Here is a 19,424-nt window from a genome sequence, read left to right on the forward strand (position 1 = left end):
TGAAGTCCACAATAAATAAAATAAAATGACTGTTATACAAATGGTATGGTGGAACCGGAACCACAAAATGATGTTATTGGAGTAATGACTAAACAAAATGAAATAACAACACTCTTAATCCAACAACAAAGCCTCTTTTCTTTACCAAAGAGAGAAATACCTCATTTTGATGGAGATCCACTTCAATATTATTCATTTGTTAAAGCATTTGAGAATGCAGTTGAGTGCAATACGAAGAATAACAGCGATCGTTTATATTTTTTGGAACAGTACACAAGAGGCCATGCAAAGGAATTGGTGAGAAGCTGTCAACAAATGAACTCAGATCGTGGTTATCGCAAAGCAAAATCACTGTTAAAGGAGCACTATGGCGATGAACAGAAGGTCGCAGCTGCATATCTGGACAAGGCACTTTCATGGCCATCAATTAAAACAGAGGAAGTAAAAGCTCTTCAGAACTACAGTTTGTTCCTCAGGGGATGCTGTAATGCAATGGAGGAGGTGCAGCATCTGAGCGATTTGGACATGCCTTCTAATATGGTGAACATTATTAAAAAATTAGGGACAAATGGAGAAGCCATGTTTGTGACCTGCAAGAAAGGCATAAAAGAAGAGCCAAATTTATGGATATTGCAGACTTTTTGGAGAAGCAAATAAGAATATTAACTGATCCTGTATTCGGTAATATTCAAGATTCTCCGCTTTCTTTACCAACAAAAGGAATGAGTAAAGCCAAGTATCAAGGCAGACCTGGAAATAAAGGAACAGGCTTTGCCACCACTATGCAAGTTGTGGAGAGTACACCTAAGCCTGCGGAAATGGAAATGAAAAATAATCAGGTTGGAAGGAACGTCTGTATTTGTTGTGGAGGAAGACATATGTTGGACGTCTGTGCACAGTTGGGAAAAATGGCTCATGAGAAGAAGATAACCTTCTTAAAGGAAAATGGCATCTGTTTTGGCTGCTTGTGTATAGGACACATCAGTAAAGATTGCCGTAAGAGGATTTCCTGTTCCAAATGCAGCTGGAAACATCCCACCATCCTGCACAAAGAAAGTTCACCTTCTGAAAAGACCGACAGGAACATGCAGCCGCATGTGAGCACACTAGTGTCGAGTGGTCTTACAGGGGCTGGAGACCAGGACTGTAAACTGCCCATTGTGCCTGTCCAAGTAAAGTCAAAGAAAGGAAGCAACATTATTACAACATATGCTTTTTTTGGACCAAGGGAGCACAGCAGTTTTCTGCACTGAGAGTCTGATGCGCAGACTTCACCTTGAGGGAAGGAAAGGAAACATCCTCCTCAGAAGCATGGGCCAGGAAAGAGTTGTGAGCAGCAACACTTTATCAGGACTGGAGGTTGCCGCTCTTTGTGGTGACGAATTTCTGGAACTGCCAAAAGTGTACACACAGGAGTCCATGTCTGTACATAAGGGAAATATTACAACACCAGGAGATATTGAAGGATGGGCACATTTAAAACACATAACCCTGCCTCAAATAAATGCAGGAATCGAACTTCTGATTGGAACAAACATTCCCAAAGCCTTGGAACCTCTGGAAGTGGTGTGTAGTGTTGATGGAGGACCGTATGCCATAAGGACAAGGCTTGGCTGGACCATCAATGGACCACTTTCAGGAAACTGTGAAGCTACAAGTGATCAGAAGCATCCACAAGTTACAGTCAACAGAATTTCTGTTGTCACGCTGGAGGAGCTTTGGCAGCAACGGTTCAAGAATGACTTTCCTGAGAGCAAAGTTGATGAGCAGGTTGGATTGTCAAGAGAGGATCAGAGATTTCTGGAAATAGTGACTAACTCTGCCAAATATGTGGGTGGTCATATCCAGATAGCATTACCTTTCCGGAATGCCAGTATCAGTATGCCAAACAATAAGAAAGTTGTTCAACAACGTCTGTGCTTTCTAAAAAAGAGATTTGAGAGAGACACAGTGTTTCATACTGAGTACAAAGTCTTCATGAATGAGCTTCTGGCTAAAGGTTATGCTGAAAAGGTCCCGGAAGAGGAGATCAATCGCAATGATGGCAAGCTGTGGTATATACCACACCATGGTGTTTACCATCCGACCAAGAAGAAACTCAGAGTTGTGTTTGACTGTGGAATGAGTTATCAGGGAACATCTTTAAACTCCCAACTCTTACAAGGACCTGATCTTACAAGCTCTTTAATAGGAGTGATCACAAGATTCAGGAAGGAGCCAGTTGTAATTATGGGAGATATTGAATCCATGTTCCATCAAGTCATGATTCCAGCTGAAGATAAAGATCTATTGAGATTTCTCTGGTGGCCTAAAGGTGATCTGGAACAACCAACATCTGAATACAGGATGAATGTACATCTCTTCGGGGCAACTTCGTCACCAAGTTGTGCCAACTTTGCACTCAGAAAGTGTGCGGATGACTTTGGACATCTCTACAGTGAGGAAGCTGTGAAGAAGTTGTTGCACTGTTTTTATTCAATTCAATTCAATTCAATTTTATTTATATAGCGCCAAATCACAACAAAAGTCGCCTCAAGGCGCTTCATAGATACAGAGAAAAACCCAACAATCATATGACCCCCTATGAGCAAGCACTTTGGCGACAGTGGGAAGGAAAAACTCCCTTTTAACAGGAAGAAACCTCCGGCAGAACCAGGCTCAGGGAGGGGCGGCCATCTGCTGCGACCGGTTGGGGTGAGAGAAGGAAGACAGGATAAAGACATGCTGTGGAAGAGAGACAGAGGTTAATAACAGATATGATTCAATGCAGAGAGGTCTATTAATACATAGTGAGTGAGAAAGGTGACTGGAAAGGAAAAACTCAATGCATCATGGGAATCCCCCGGCAGCCTACATCTATTGCAGCATAACAAAGGGAGGATTCAGGGTCACCTGGTCCAGCCCTAACTATATGCTTTAGAAAAAAGGAAAGTTTTAAGCCTAATCTTAAAAGTAGAGATAGTGTCTGTCTCCCGAATCCAAACTGGAAGCTGGTTCCACAGAAGAGGGGCCTGAAAACTGAAGGCTCTCCCTCCCATTCTACTTTTAAATACTCTAGGAACAACAAGTAGGCCTGCAGAGCGAGAGCGGAGCGCTCTAATAGGGTGATATGGTACTACAAGGTCATTAAGATAAGATGGGGCCTGATTATTTAAGACCTTGTATGTGAGGAGCAGGATTTTGAATTCAATTCTGGATTTAACAGGAAGCCAATGAAGGGAAGCCAAAACAGGAGAAATATGCTCTCTCTTTCTAGTCCCTGTCAGGACTCTTGCTGCAGCATTTTGGATTAGCTGAAGGCTTTTCAGTGAGTTTTTTGGACATCCTGATAATAATGAATTACAGTAGTCCAGCCTGGAAGTAATAAATGCATGAACTAGTTTTTCAGCGTCACTCTGAGACAGGATATTTCTAATTTTAGAGATGTTGCGCAAATGGAAGAAAGCAGTCTTACATATTTGTTTAATATGTGCGTTGAAGGACATGTCCTGGTCAAAAATGACTCCAAGGTTCCTCACCGCGTTACTGGAGGCCAAGGTAATGCCATCCAGAGTAAGAATCTGATTAGATACCATATTTCTAAGATTTTCAGGGCCGAGTACAATAACCTCAGTTTTATCTGAATTAAGAAGCAGAAAGTTAGCGGCCATCCAGGTCTTTATGTCTTTAAGACATTCCTGCAGTTTAACTAATTGGTGTGTGTTATCTGGCTTCATGGACAGATAGAGCTGGGTGTCATCTGCATAGCAGTGAAAATGTATGCTATGTCTTCTAATGATACTGCCTAAGGGAAGCATGTATAATGTAAACAGAATTGGTCCTAGCACTGAACCCTGTGGAACTCCATAATTAACCTCAGTGTGTGAAGAGGACTCTCCATTTACATGCACGAATTGGAGTCTATTAGATAGATATGATACAAACCACTGCAGCGCAGTACTTGTAATACCTACAGCATGTTCTAATCGCTCTAATAGGATATTATGATCAACAGTATCGAACGCTGCACTGAGGTCTAGCAGGACAAGCACAGAGATGAGTCCACTGTCAGAGGCCATAAGAAGATCATTTGTAACCTTCACTAAAGCTGTTTCTGTGCTGTGCTGAGCTCTGAAACCTGACTGAAACTCTTCAAATAAACCATTCCTCTGCAGATGATCTGTTAGCTGTTTGACAACTACTCTTTCAAGGATTTTTGATATGAAAGGAAGGTTGGAGATTGGCCTATAATTAGCTAAGACTGCTGGGTCTAGAGATGGCTTTTTGAGTAAAGGTTTAACTACAGCCAGCTTGAAGGCCTGTGGTACATAGCCGATTATTAGAGATAGGTTGATCATATTTAAGATCGAAGAATTAATTAATGGCAGGACTTCTTTGAGCAGTTTTGTAGGAATGGGGTCTAAAAGACACGTTGATGGTTTGGAGGAAGTAATTATTGAAGTTAACTCAGAAAGATCAATTGGAGAAAAAGAGTCTAACTTAATATCAATGGTACTAAGAGTAGCTGTAGATAATATTACATCTGTGGGATGATTATTGGTAATTTTTTCTCTAATGATAAAAATTTTATTTGTGAAGAAGTTCATGAAGTCATTACTAGTTAACGTTAAAGGGATGGTTGGCTCAAAAGAGCTCTGACTTTTTGTCAGCCTGGCTACAGTGCTGAAGAGAAACCTAGGGTTGTTCTTATTTTCTTTATGTGGACGATTGTCTTGTGTCCATTGAAACTGATGAGGAAGCAGTGTTAATGTACCACGAGTTGGTTTCTTTGTGTGCCAAAGGAGGATTTCTGCTCAAAAAGTGGATCACCAACAGACAGGGAACAGTTGGACATTTAACTTGCCGTCACCCCGATGCCCTTGACTCTGTTCTGAACTGGCCCTGCCCAGCACATCATCACCGCACCACTGCGTACCAAGACACCGAGATGACATGCAACATGTCCCCTGACTCCGAGAGAGGAGGAGAGTCATCATTTATTCTTTCACTCGCCTGCTGGAATCAATTCCTGAAAGTCACAGAGCCATAGGAATGAAAGAGTTGAACATGGAATTGGATTCCTCAATGACCGAGCGAGTTTTGGGCGTGGAATGGTGTATAAAATCAGACTCTTTTAAATTCAAGATTGTGCTCAAGGACAGACCGCTCACCAGAAGAGGAATCCTTTCAATTGTCAGTTCTATCTATGATCCTCTTGGAATGCTAAGTCCTGTGGTCTTAACTGCTAAGAAAATCCTAAGAGATCTATGCCAGGAAGGAATCGGCTGGGACAATAATGTAACCGAGCTGTTTTCCAAAAGATGGTTAACATGGCTCCAGCAGCTCCAGCTATTGAGCAAGTTTGAAGTGAGTCGTTGTTTGAAACCTGATGGATTTGGAGAAATCACGAGTGCTCAGTTGCACCATTTCTGTGATGCCAGCAGAGATGGGCAGTAACGCGTTACTTGTAACGCGTTACTGTAATCTGATTACTTTTTTCAAGTAACGAGTAAAGTAAGGGATTACTATTGCAAAATCAGTAATTAGATTACCGTTACTTTCCCGTAGGAACGCTGCGTTACTGCGTTACTAAAACCGTGATTTTTTTTTTGCGAGAATGTCTCATGACAGTGACGTAAGCAAGTGCGACGTTGGTGACAGCAGCTGTGTGCAGATCAACAATGGATAATATATCGAGTGCGGGAGAGAGTATGAGCGTGCAGCGTTTAAAGTGTGGAAGTACTGACCTTACTTTGAGTTTGATTCCATAAAAAGTGACAAAAACATTAGTGTCCGCTGTGCGTGGGAAGAAAACTTCTTTTTACAGCGAAAAAAACCCCTAAACTTCCGAGCAAGCACCGAGTAGCTACGACGTGATGGGAAACTCACAGAGACACTCGCGCGGATTCTTCAACTGACCGCAGCACACCTGCACCAGGGTAACCCTCCGCCTACCCTGCTCCTGCTTTACAGGTGAAAATAGAGCAAAAGGACCGCTGAGTCTTTGACTTTATTTATTTTCTGCTGTGTTTTACTTGCATCTGTTTGAAAGAGTGAGTGAAAACACAAAAAATATTTTATTTTATGTGCTGGAATGTGTAGAAAATAGGTTTAAATGTTAAACTAATTTATTCAAGTCAGAGAATGTTGCATATAATTAAATGTTTTGCTTGATGCATAAAGTTAAAAGATTAAAACTGATAAAACAAGTTAAAAAAAGAGACTTTTCCATTTGATTACATTTTGTATGATGGATTATGTAGAAAAAGTAGAATTGGGCTGAAAGATCTATCACTTTATCACCTCTTCAGGTTGTAAATCGTGTTTTTAAAAAGTAACTAAGTAACTAAGTAACTAAGTAATTAATTACTTTTGAAAATAAGTAATCAGTAAAGTAACGGGATTACTTTTTTGGGGGAGTAATCAGTAATTAGTTACTGATTACTTTTTTCAAGTAACTTGACCAACACTGGATGCCAGTGAGGATGGGTATGGAACAGTGACCTATCTGCTGATTGAAAACATCTGTTCAGAACGACACTGTGCGTTTGTTATGGGAAAAGCGCGTGTCGCTCCTCTTAAATCCTTTACCATCCCGAGAATGGAGCTCATTGCAGCAACCATGGCCAGTCGATTGGATGTACTCTGGAGGAAAGAGCTGCAGATGGAACTTCTGGATTCTGTGTTTTGGACAGACAGTGCTTCTGTTCTTAAATACATCAGGAGTGAAACTTCAAGATTCAAGGTTTTTGTGGCCAACAGAGTTTCACAAATCTTAAGAGTTTCATCTTCCTCGCAATGGAGATATGTGGACACTGCCAGTAATCCAGCAGATATGGCCTCAAGAGGAGTGAAAGTCGATGTTTTTATGAAGAATACAAAGTGGTTGTCTGGGCCTCAGTATCTTCTACAATCTAGGAGTGAATGGCCTGTCTACCCAGATGACATCAGTCTGCTTGCATCTGATGATCCTGAGGTAAAAACAGTTGCCACAGTGAGTGTTGAGCAAGCTGGAGAAAATTCTGTTACTCGCTTGTTTAAACATTTTTCCACCTGGACACGTCTTAAGAAGTCAGTGGCATGGCTGTTAAAATTTAAGGACTTGCTTCTGTCCTTTGCGAAGAAAAGGAGAGAATTGTGTTCAAGCTTACCACAGTCAGAGGTCACCAAAGAGCAACAGAAACCATTTGTGGAAGAAAAGCTGAGGAACTTCAAGAGGACATCTGTGATTAAGAATCTTACAGTGGAAGATCTGGACAAAGCTGAGGTTGTCATTATCAAGTTCTGTCAGAGGAGGAGATTTTCCTTGGAGCTTGTGAGTCTGGAGAAGGGACAACCCATTATAAAATCAAGTCCTCTAAGAAGACTCTGCCCACAGCTGCAAGATGGAATTCTCAGAGTGGGTGTGAGACTCAGTAGATCATCGATGCCGGTTGAGGTGAAACATCCCATAATACTAGCAAAGGATCAACACATTTCCGAGCTCTTGCTTAGACACATACATCAGGAAGTTGGACATGGTGGTCGTAACCACATGCTGTCTAAGCTAAGAGAAAAGTACTGGTTGATTGGAGCTAGTACAGCAATAAGAAAAGTGTTATCTAAATGTGTCATCTGTCGACGTCTTAATGCTGCACCAGTGAATCAACAGATGGTGGATTTGCCCAATGAAAGAATCATTCCAGATGAACCTCCATTCACGCGGGTGGGAGTGGATTACTTCGGACCCTTCAGTGTAAAAAGTAGGAGGAGCGTGGTGAAGAGATATGGTGTTATATTCACCTGCCTTGCTATCCGTGCTGTTCACATTGAGGTTGCTCCATCACTGGATACTGACTCTTTCATTAATGCGTTCAGACGTTTCAATGCAAGAAGAGGTCAGGTTCGAGAACTGCGTTCTGACAACGGAACCAATTTTATAGGCGCTGAACGTGAACTTAGAACTGCCATTGAACATTGGAACCATGTAAAAGTCAATGACGTCTTTCTGCAAAAGGGAGTTAAATGGACATTTAATCCTCCTGGAGGTTCACATCACGGAGGAACCTGGGAGTGACTGATAAGACTGGTTCGCAAAGTACTTAATTCCATAATGAAAGTACAAAACCTGGATGAAGAAGGTCTTCATACAGTACTTTGTGAGGTTGAAGCCATCATTAACAGCCGCCCAATTACCAAAGCCTCAATGGATCCTAACGACCTGGAAGCTTTGACCCCTAATCATCTTCTTCTGTTAAAGACCTCACCGATATTACCACCAGGAGTATTCCATTCCACTGATATGTACACACACAGAAGATGGAAACAAGTCCAATACATGTCTGACTTGTTTTGGAAAAGATGGGTGAAGGAATACCTACTACAGGAACGTCAGCGATGGATTGGAGTAAAAAGGAACCTCATCGTGGGAGATCTGGTTCTCATCATGGACAGTTCGGCACCTCGAAACTCTTGGCCAATGGGACGTGTGATAAAGACTTTTCCTGACCGAAGAGGATTCGTTCGTCAAGTTCGGATTAAAACTCAGACTAGTTGCCTGGATCGACCTATTACCAAACTGTGTCTACTGCTGGAGGCAGATCACAGTTAAAGACTTCTGGGTCCAATTATCAGACTTTGATTGTATTTGGACATAAAATGTCTCTCATTTTTCTTTAAAGATAGACTTTAAGATTACCTATAGGATTCCTGCGGGTAATATTGAAATACAGTAAATGCTTGACTTTTCTCTGCATGTTTTATGTCTCCTACTTGGTTAATTATGGGTAATTATTAGAAGGGATACTAATAATTAGGGGCTGGTGTGTAGGAGCCATAATTGAATGTATTGAATTTTGATGATCACTGGGTTTTTATTTGTTTGGTTGTTATGGGAGTCACGTGGGTGCTAGCGGTGACATAAATGGGCGTTGTCACTCTGTCATTCACGGGTTTTGATTTTGACAGAGAGGAGGGCTGGGTAGCCGTAGTTTTTGTTGACCGCTGCACTACATGTTTCGCTTCGTTATATTAGAGCCTGTGATGTTGTAAGAGTTTGAATCAGGAGCCGATGATACTACTCTGTAAACTCTCAAAGCACTTTAATTAAACGAGCAAACAATTCCATCTCTCGCATTATTGCGTAACTTTGACAGCGCGTCAGGCAAATAGGCAGGCTCCATCCCCGGCCTGTAGCGACTGTGGAAGTCGCTACAATGTTCTTTATTTATTTATCTGGTAAAAAGTCTCATTGACTTTAAAATGTCTTTTTCAAAAGAGATCTGGCCAAGACCAGAAGCTCCAGTTTTCTCTGCTTCTGTTTGCAGCAGAGCAAAAAGGACAGAGAGCAAGGGACGAGAGAAGACACGAGACAAAGACATGAACGGGACCAAATACTAACCAAGACAACCTAAACAACAAATACTGAATAAATTCAAGAGCGTAAGCCCTTGAATTCTGATTTAATAAAGTAAATCAGAATACTTTATTAATCCTGAAGGATTAATAAAGTATTCTGATTCTGATAACTAGGAAACATAAGATACACAGAGAACAGAATAATGATTAAACAAGACTCAAAAAACCAAACACAAAACACTGGGTCAACGACCCAGGTACCCTAACAGCCGAGGGAAAAGATGACCTCCTATTCACATCAGTATGGTATATTTTACTCCCATATCACTACTCAAAGATCATATTTTATTGTTGTAGGTTGTGGAGGTGACACACACACAAGCTGTAGTTCAACAATGACTTCATTCCTCTATTGACCTATAAAGAGGTCTTGTTACATAAGATTAAAGCTGGAAACTGACACACATAAGCCCAAACACATTGTGTTATTGTGGACGTTGAAGTCACTGCATGTGTTTTTCATGAAGATTAAACTTTCCTGTGCTGTTGGTTCTTTGTTTAATTCTGTTGATTCTTACTTTTTTGTTCCTAAAGTTTAGTTTAAACTAAACCTAGTGTTCACATTTCCCCTGTCTCGTGTAGTCAATTAGGTTCAGCTGTGTCTTTGCCATTCCATGTCTCCCCCTGTGTGTATTTATACTATGTGTCCTCGTGTGCTCCTCGCCGGTTCATCTGTGTTTTTTCCTGCATCATTCTGTGTCGTCTCCCTGCATCTCCATTTTAGGTTTCAGTTCTGTGTTGTGTTAGTTTTTTCCAGTTTAGGTTTCACCTCCTGCTGGCCTCCTTCCCCCTTTCCTAGATGCCCCTGGTCTCATATCGCACTGGACTTCATCACTGGTCTCCCACCATCCTCAGGTAACAGTTATTCTGACCATCATCGATCGGTTCTCCAAAGCTGTGCATTTCATTGCTCTGCCTAAGCTCCCATCAGCTCTGAACACCAGCCAGATTCTTACACAGCATGTGTTCACGTTCTGGGTTTGGAGAGAGTTTTGCAAGGAACTAGGGGCTCAAGTCAGCTTACCATCCGGTTTCCATCTCAAACTAATGGGCAAATGGAACAGGCAAGCCACCTTGGCTTTCATACTTTGGCTCAGGCGATTAGAGGATCATCAGGGGGTCCTTTTGTCCCTCTGTGGGGGGATACTCCCACTAGTTTTAAATCTGGGACTCCCCACCATTTGATCTTAGAACTGAAGAAGCTTCTCGGATGAGAGGTGATGAGAGGTGAAAAGTCTTGTTGAGACTAGTAGTTAAACATATGCCATTTTATGACCAGTAGTCAATGTAGTAAATTAGCTTAACAGCTGTAGGCCATATATTATCCTTTAGTTCTAATGGTGTGCTATGTATGTAGTTTAGTCTCTATTATACTCTTGAATAAAAGAAACATAATCATTTGTAGTTCATTAGACAAAGTGTGCATTACTCTGTATCCTTGATCAGCTGTGAATGTCTGACACTGTTTTCTTGAGATGTTTTATTGCTGAATCATGTGAAGAAGGCTGTAAGAGGGAGACTAGGTGTCTGGGCAGAAGAGATAAAACCACATTCCTTACCCCCCTTCCTGCTTCACACAGAAAGACAGGGAGGCAAGGTCAGGAGCCAGGCTCGCTAAGAATTAGAAAAACATGTGAAGATGCAGCTTTTATGACAAAGAGGGGGGCTGTGACTAGCTATAAAAGTCTGTGAAAGTTGCTACCATTTTGAGACATGCTGTCGAACCTCTGCAGGCATCTCTCCCGTCCGGACGTTGTAATGCTCTGACTGTTGAATTGTATGGAAATAAATGATTGTTGATTGAGCATTTATACACCGAGTATTGTCCTTCCTTCAGCCCAAAGATTCAAAGAATTGGGAGATTTCAACAACTTGGTGCCGTGTGACCCGGATCTTTGGTGTGCTGAGGAAGTGGGGCGAGGCGAACGGAAGACCGGTCTAACAACAAAAAGGTAAGCACAGCCTGTTGTATTATACCAAATGTGCATATTGGGCTTTCCAAATTAATCTGTTCGCTGAGTCACATGTATTTTCACAGTAAATTTGTCGGTGTCTGGTTTTTGGCGCAAGATACTAACAACATAAGTTGAGGCTGAATTCCAGTGTGTTAAATAAACTGCTTCTACCGAGAAACTAATAAGACACTACGTTGAGCTAGTTGCAGCCACTTTACCTTCCACATTTAATTTTGTCTAATACTGGCTTCTGTAGCAATAATACGTTAGAATTTCTTCTGAAGACGCGGCCATTAGTCCAGTACATTGAAGTCGAGGTTTGTTTATTTTGTTTATGGTGTCAGTGACGTCCTGGCTTTTGCCGGCTATGAAATAGAAGTTGATTTAAGGAAAAGCAGATGCTGGCTTCACGGTGCAGTTGAACGCTGGCAACGCGAGAGCGAAACACGTCCATAGGTTTGGTTTATGATACGGCGTGTTCCGGTGGTGCGGCCGTGAAGTGCAGTAGTGGTTGGTGCTAGTTTTAGTACATTGGATAGAGGTTTGACGGTGGTTTGTGGCGTCAGTCGAGTTTTAAGGGCTGCGGTCATAATACAAAGTAAAATTTTAAGTACATAGAGCAAAACCTGGTTTATGATGTCAGGTATAACTTCGGGGATGCAAGCATCACTTTTATGATGCGACTTTGCCCCGTTGTGGCGGTCATAAGCGCAGAGAAAGGGGTATTTTGGTCTATGGTGCAGTGTGCTTTAAGAAGATCTAATAGTTGAGCTCAGAGGTTTCTGTGTAAAATTCCCGCTGAAGAAAAGTGTTGTGTGTGTGTGTGAAGGCGCGCTCTGAGTGAGAGTGTGTGCGAAGCTGCGAAGCGCGCTCTGGGTGCTGTCTTGTGTGTAAAGCGCGCTCTAGGTGTTGTTTTGAGTGTGAGTGAGGCGCGCTCTGAGTGTGTTTTTTGTGTGAAGTGTGAAGCGTGAACACTGTGACAGTGACGGTTGATGTGTTTGATTAGGAGGACATTAGAGCAAAGACACATTTTAGGATCAAAGGTTGATGCCTAGTGTACCTGTGGAAATAATTTTGCCCTAGGAGTGGCGACCCTCCTGTTCGTGGACGCGCGGCCAGGACCGGCGGCGTCCGGGTGCCGAGGTGGTGACTTGGGGAGGTGAGGGCCCCCGCATAGCTACGGAATAACACTGGGACCGCAGCGTAATCGCGGGTTCACATTTATTCCGGACTAGAACAAGACACATTTTGCGAACAAAGGTTGAGTCTAGATTAGTTAAGAAATAAAAAGGTTAAATTCCTCGTTTCAGTGGTTAAACTTGTTGTGTGCCTGTCCCCTGACGAGTGTGAAATTAGAATAAAGAGGGAATTTGGAGCCACATAGAGATAGACGGGCATAATTGGGTGTATTACTCTGTGGTGTAAACATTTAAAAAGTATTATAAAAAAAAAAAAAAGGAGAGAGAGGGTGAGAAGTGTGGGGTGGTGTGAATATGTTGGGTCTTAAATCTGACATAGAAAAAGGAGTGATGCAGGGTGAGTGGAAAACTGTTGATGAGCAGGTGAAGGAGTTGTTGCGGGCGCTGAGGGTCATGCGACCTGGCAGCGTGGGTGAGAAAAAATCAAAGGCTGCAGCTGTGGCAGCGAAAGTTAAAAAGTTGTGTGATAAGGAAGGAGTGAGAGGAGAAACAAGAGGTTCGTTGGCAAAATTGCTTCTGGGAATAGCACAGAAGCTCCAGGAAGAAGAGCAGGAGATTAGTACACAGTTAGAGGAGGCCTCTTTCTGGAGCAGGCGGAAACTCGGGAAAAAGTTGCAGGAAATTCAGGAGGAGAAAGCCCGTGTAACGAGGTGGGCTGTGACATGCCAGGGGGTGGAGCACTGGATGAGGGAGAGAAGGGAGGAGCCTGAGAAGCTGATGCTGCCGGCTTCTCCGGTGAAGTCATCGCTCACTGGTTTTCCCCCTCCCTATCAGGCCCCCGCCCTCCTTTACCCTGTGCTGAGGGTGGAGCAGGGCTGTCTCTCTGGTGAGAATGGCCAAGTTTTAGAAGTGACAGGAGGTTATGTGGATTGTGATATATCTAAAGAGCCCAAACGACCTACTCCAGCCCCGAAGAGTGAAAGAATAAAGCAAAGCTCCACTTTTGTTAATGAGGAGGGAGCTTGTGGCGGAGTGCAGTCACCGCCCATGAAACAGTCTCCCCAGCAGGTAGAGACTGAAGAAGAGCGGGCTGTGCGGCTGCTTGAAACAGCTATAATAACTCTAGAGCAGCGTCATCAAATTTCTGATGATGATGAGGCAGGTAGTGGAGTAGTTGTTGCACCACAGGTTGAGAAAGGTGAGGTGTGCGGGCCCGATGGGGACGCATACGAGGGCTGGTTATCCGGCACACTGGATGATAATACGCCAGTAAGTGTCTGGGAAAAGCAGAAATTAGATGCAGGGCCGGAGCTAGAGGGCCGGGGCCGGAGCTAGAGAAAAATCAGGAAGAGGCAGAGTAGTCAAGCCCAAACCTGCAAACAAACCACACCCCATGACGCGTCGGAGCCAGGAAGATAGGGACACTTTGTCTCTGCCGGGGACATTCCCCCTGGTGGTGACCGCTGGGGGTCACATGAAATACAAACCATACGGGGTGGGAGATGTAACTGCATTGACTGAGTTATTACCTCCTATTACGGACGGAGGTGCGGGGTGGTTGAGAGAGTTTGACAGAGCAACAACAGGTGTTCAACTGGCCCTAGGTGATTTCAGAGCTGTGGTGGCCAGATGTGTCAAAGGCACAGCACTGGATGACATAGAAAAAATAGCAGGTACAGCATTGATGGTTGATAGCACCCCGTTCTGCCGTGTTGTGAATGAAATATCTCATGCATTACGTGAAAAATATCCCACTCCAAATGCTGCTAAGATTTTGAAGTTGTTGTGGAAGCCTGATCAAACTCCAAGGAAGTACATAGAACAGGCTAAAGCCACATGGGCCCTTAACACTGGCCAGCATCCTGGTAGAGAGGGGATGCAACAATTGTGGTTTAGAGACGCTGTGTTAAAAGGTGTGCCCGAAAGGGTCAGAGTGGCCATGACTGATAATCCCGACATGGAGGGGGCGGAGTCTCACGTGTGGGAGAAACATCTGGTGCATCGCCTGCAGACAGCTCATGATGAGGTTATGGCTAAAACTGAGGAGACAGATAACATGAAAGAGCAATTGTTGAAATTACAGCTGGGTGAAATGAGGGGAAAGGCAAATGACAAGAAAAAGGATGAAAAAATAGCAAAAGTAATGGTAGCTCAAGGTTTCCAGCAAATGGGGACTGATGTTGATCCTAATGCATTGCCAGTAGACACACCGGGACCCGCGCGAGGCACAAATTGGGGTGGCCGTGCGGTCGGTAGAGGAAATTGGGGTTCACGTGGTGGTCAACGGGGAGGAGGCGGCGGCATGGGTAGACAAAGGGGTGCGCTTAGAGGTCCGTACGTGCCAGGTACTGTGTGTTTCAACTGTGGTCAGACTGGACATTGGGTTCGAGAGTGCCCAGAACCACCTCAGCAGTTCAATACCAACATGCCACGTTCGGCCAGAAGGGGGCGTGGACAATGGTCGGCCCCCAACTCACAGATGGCTCCTCCAGGCCAGTATTCAGTGGAATACTGGCAGCAGGGACAATACTGACACACCCCACAGAGAGGCCTGGGCATAGGGGGAGGGGCAGACCCCCTGGTGCCACTGAGGGTTCAAGGACGTAACCTGCCCTTTTTAGTGGACACAGGAGCGACGTATTCCACCATTCGTACGGCTCCTGACGACATCCCACTCACAGACACAAAAATCAGTGTTATCGGCTTCTCTGGGGTACCTATGACCTTGCCAGTGACCGTCCCTCTAAAGACGGAGTTAGGACGCCAGTCCTTAACACATTCATACATGATTTCATCACAAGTTCCAGTTAATCTGTTGGGCAGGGACCTGCTCATTAAGCTTGGAGCTACTATCATGTGTGGAGCTGATGGATTAACAGTGACTTTGAAAGATGGCACACAGCTGTCCTGTTTGCAATCAGGAATGAGAGGACAGTGGCTGTTATCTGAGGATTGTGAACGCACAGCGCAGATTTACTGGGCGCGACTGACCACATCAGATGGAATTCTGGCACAGTACCAACTCTGGCGTCCCTGGATAATGTCCATGTCGGTTTACTCACCCTTGCGTGACCCCTACCACGTGACCTTGTTTTACGATCGCGAGCGCACTGAGTGGTTTGAGGAATTGTTTAATGAGTGTTTAGATGAGACAACTTGGGAGCTTAACTCTCAGGACATTTATGTTGGTACAGCTGGAGTGGCAGCGTTTGTTCCACTCCCTGAAGATAAAATGAGTTGGTATAGAATGGGGGATGAAGCGGTTCCCCATGTGTCTTTGGCAGTACACGAGGGTCATCAAGCAAAAGATTTAGGCCCCATGGTGAGAACAGCCACAAGGGCCACAGATTGGCAACAAACACAACTCACTGATGTCTCATACTCACCCAGTTGTAAAACATATCGAATTTCTGTGACTGCTACTGATCAGAGTGTGTTAGAACACAAACTTTTAAAGCGAACACATGGCAGGGAGAAATCTGATCATGAGGAAGCTGTTAAAGGCTTAACAGAACTCCCAGACACTCTGTGGTCTAAAGGTCCAACTGATGTGGGTTTAACATTTTGTTCACCCGTCACATTTGAGTTAAAGGATGACACCCCTATTTGGCGTTCACAATACAGACACAGCCCAGAGGCAGATAATGGGATTGCAGAAACTATTTCAGGGCTCCTGCAGGTGGGTGTGCTGGAGTAGTCTTCCTCTGCATGGAATACTCCGATCCTCCCAGTTGAAAAGTCAGGCACGGGCAAGTATCGCATGGCACATGACCTTAGGGCAATAAACGCTGTCCTTAAGACACAAACAGTACCTGTACCAAACCCGTACACAGCTCTGACTAATTTATCTCCAGATCAGCGGTGGTTCACATGCATAGATTTGGCAAATGCTTTCTTTTGTCTCCCTCTGCATCCATCCTTAAGAGATATTTTTTCATTTACTTACAGGGGCCAGCAGCTGCGTTACACACGGCTGCCGCAGGGTTTTGCCCTTTCACCTGGCATTTTCAATCAGGTACTTAAAAATGCTCTTTCTCCATGTGTTTTACCTGAAGGATGCACACTGATCCAATATGTGGACGATTTGCTGATTGCCGCTAAAACAGCTGATGCTTGTTTTCAAGCGACAATGACTGTGCTTCGTCAGCTGGCTAAAACAGGCTTTAAAGTAAGTAGAGAAAAACTCCAACTTGTCAGAACTGAAGTTACATTTCTAGGTCGTGTGGTGGCGATGCAGACGGTGGGCATGTTGGCGTCCCAGAGGGAAACAATTATGTCACACCCCCAGCCACGTACAGTTAAAGAAATGTTGTCATTTCTTGGGCTCACAGGTTACAGTAGACACTACATTCCTGACTATGTGGGCAAAACCAAACCTTTGAGGGATTTGGTGAAAGAACACGGCATGAGAGATCTCACAGCTAATCTCAACTGGACCACTGAAGCTGAAATGCGGTTCATTGAATTAAAGCAGGCCCTGTCTCGTGCAGCAGATTTGGCAATCCCCGATTATAACTCTGATTTCTCAGTTGATGTTTCTGAAACAAATGGAGTAGTAAATGGTGTGTTGTTTCAGAAAAAAGGGGGAAAGAGACAAGTGCTGATGTATATCAGCATTGGCCTGGATAACACAGAAAAAAGACACCCCATGTGCACACAACATGCAGCAGGGGTAGCAAAAATAATTCAGAAAGTGGCTCACATTGTGAGAGGGCACCCACTGAAAGTGCTCACAACACACAGTGTGGTGGCCTATGTGAACTCACAGGTATTTACAATGACCCCACTGAGACAGCAGAGACTGACTAAGATTCTGGAGTCTCCAAACTTGACCTTCACACATGAAGGGATTAACATGGCAGATCAAATGGGGGGGGGGACACCTCATGACTGTACACAAATAGTAGAGGTTGAAGAGAAAGTAAGGTCTGATTTGAGAGCAGAACCGGTGAGTGAGGCAGATGATTATTTTACAGATGGATGTTGTTTTAGAGATCCGAGTGAAGGATTGAAAACAGGCTATGCAGTGGTGAAAGGAGTTGGAGACCAGCTGCTGGTGGAGAAATCAGGAACATTAGAAGGGCCTCAGTCAGCACAGAGAGCAGAGCTTATTGCAGTGATAGAAGCTCTGAGATTAGGGAAAGGAAAAAGAGTTAACATTTATACTGACTCAGCATATGTTTTTGGAGCAGCACATGTGGAGCTGGGGCAATGGAGGAGGGCTGGATTCAGAACAGCCACAAATAAACCGATCAAACATGAGGAGGAAATGAGACAGCTGGAGGACGCTCTGAAAGAACCTCTGGAGGTCGCTATCATAAAGTGTAAAGGGCATGACGAGTCTGACACTTGGGTGGCGAAAGGAAACAGAGCAGCCGACGAGGAAGCAAAACGGGCGGCAGGCTATAAGGAAGGAAAACAAATGGTAAGTATGGGTATGGAATGGGGAGACCTGCCAGCCCAACAGCAAGAGGACATCGAAAAGGCGCAAGGAGGAGCCTCACCCGAGGAAAAGGCGGTGTGGCAGGAAAGAGGGGCCGTACAATCAGAAGGATTGTGGAGAGGGCCCGATGGGCGGCCAGTGCTCGCAGCAGAAGTGGCCCAGGAGAAAATCAAAGAAGCTCATGGGCTAGGTCATGTGGGAGTGGCCCAGATGGAAAGGGATTTGTGTCATTGGTGGCATCCCTACATGAAAAACCTGGTAAGGGAACATGTGAGAACCTGCCTGATTTGTGGACAATACAATCCGAAGCCCACCGTGAAACCAGAAATGGGTAAGTTTCCTTTGCCAGAAAGACCAGACCAGGAAATTGTGATTGATTACACTGACATGATAACCACTGTTCGAGGGTTTAGATATCTGTTGGTGTGTGTGGATGGTCTGACTGGCTGGCCAGAGGCGTGGCCAAAACGCAGAGAGGATAGTAAAACAGTGATCAAATGTCTGGTGAATTATTATGTCCCCTGGCATGGATTCCCAGAGAAGGTAAGATCAGATAATGGCACTCACTTTAAAAATCGAGATCTCGCTGAGGTGGAATGTATGTTGGGGTTGCAACATAGATATGGTACAGTTTACCATCCACAATCTCAGGGAAAAGTGGAAAGAATGAACCAAAATCTTAAAAACAAATTGGCAAAAATCTGTGCACAGACCAACTAGGTGTCTGGGCAGAAGAGATAAAACCACATTCCTTACCCCCCTTCCTGCTTCACACAGAAAGACAGGGAGGCAAGGTCAGGAGCCAGGCTCGCTAAGAATTAGAAAAACATGTGAAGATGCAGCTTTTATGACAAAGAGGGGGGCTGTGACTAGCTATAAAAGTCTGTGAAAGTTGCTACCATTTTGAGACATGCTGTCGAACCTCTGCAGGCATCTCTCCCGTCCGGACGTTGTAATGCTCTGACTGTTGAATTGTATGGAAATAAATGATTGTTGATTGAGCATTTATACACCGAGTATTGTCCTTCCTTCAGCCCAAAGATTCAAAGAATTGGGAGATTTCAACAGTCTTCAAGCAACTTAAACAAGTCCAGACGCTTTTCTTTGCAAGCTGATTTGACTACGATGACCTGGATGACTGAGAACCTTCACAGACATAATAAACACAAAGTTTTTGTTCTATAACATTTTTCTATCATTGCTTTATTATGGATTAGGTGCAAGAGTTGTTAAAATGTATAATTAAATAATAGATGAATTCAATAGCAAACTGTGCCTCGTTCTCAGATGGACAGCAAGTGGAATGTGATAGATGAGATGAGGAGATGGAAGGAAGAAGAGAGGCAAAGAGTGATTCACAGGCAGAGCTTAGTTTATTTCCCAGTTTGGTCACGGCGCTTGGAACCATAAGGCAACAAATCTTTGCGTTTTATTATTATCTCATAACACTTGTTTAATCAGCTACCCTCTCTCCTGTGGACTGTTTAATCTCTACAGTCTCAGATCAACACA

This window comes from Aulonocara stuartgranti (genome assembly GCF_965226115.1).
Source record: "Aulonocara stuartgranti genome assembly, chromosome: 18".
In the NCBI taxonomy this organism is placed as follows: domain Eukaryota; kingdom Metazoa; phylum Chordata; class Actinopteri; order Cichliformes; family Cichlidae; genus Aulonocara; species Aulonocara stuartgranti.